This window comes from Leptonychotes weddellii, unplaced genomic scaffold (assembly GCF_054177405.1).
Source record: "Leptonychotes weddellii isolate Sample4059 unplaced genomic scaffold, ASM5417740v2 HiC_scaffold_94632, whole genome shotgun sequence".
Lineage (NCBI taxonomy): Eukaryota > Metazoa > Chordata > Mammalia > Carnivora > Phocidae > Leptonychotes > Leptonychotes weddellii.
The window spans coordinates 1-387 of NW_028066531.1; the positions used below are offsets into that span (position 1 = coordinate 1).

General features: G+C 36.7%; 1 pseudogene; it reads left to right on the forward strand.

The window, feature by feature from the left end:
- Nucleotides 1-192: 192 nt before the first annotated feature.
- LOC115941081 (small nucleolar RNA U3) lies at nt 193-387 on the forward strand (annotated as a pseudogene; the record flags this gene model as incomplete).

The window sequence follows — 387 nt, forward strand, 5'->3', positions numbered from 1 at the left end:
ACTTTTTTAGTCTATTGTAAAAGATTTGCTTCTCTGATTCATCAAAGATTTATTAAACACTTACAAAGTGATAGGCACGATAGCTTCTCAGCAGTTGACAAGTAACACACCGATCCTGCTGTTATGGAAATTGCAATCTAGAAAACACTGAACTGATCATTTAACATTTTCTATAAAAAATGGAGAAAAAAAAAGACTATACTTTTAGGGATCACTTCTATAGTTGTAACTCTGAACATATAGAATCCCAGAAACCATGAGGAGGAAGTACAGTGTCCTTTTCTGAGCATGAAGCTAGCTCTGGGTATTGCTTCTGCAGCTGCAGGCAAACATCAATGATCTTTCTTCCCTGCATTGAAAGAGCAAGAAGGAAGGGAAACCATCTCA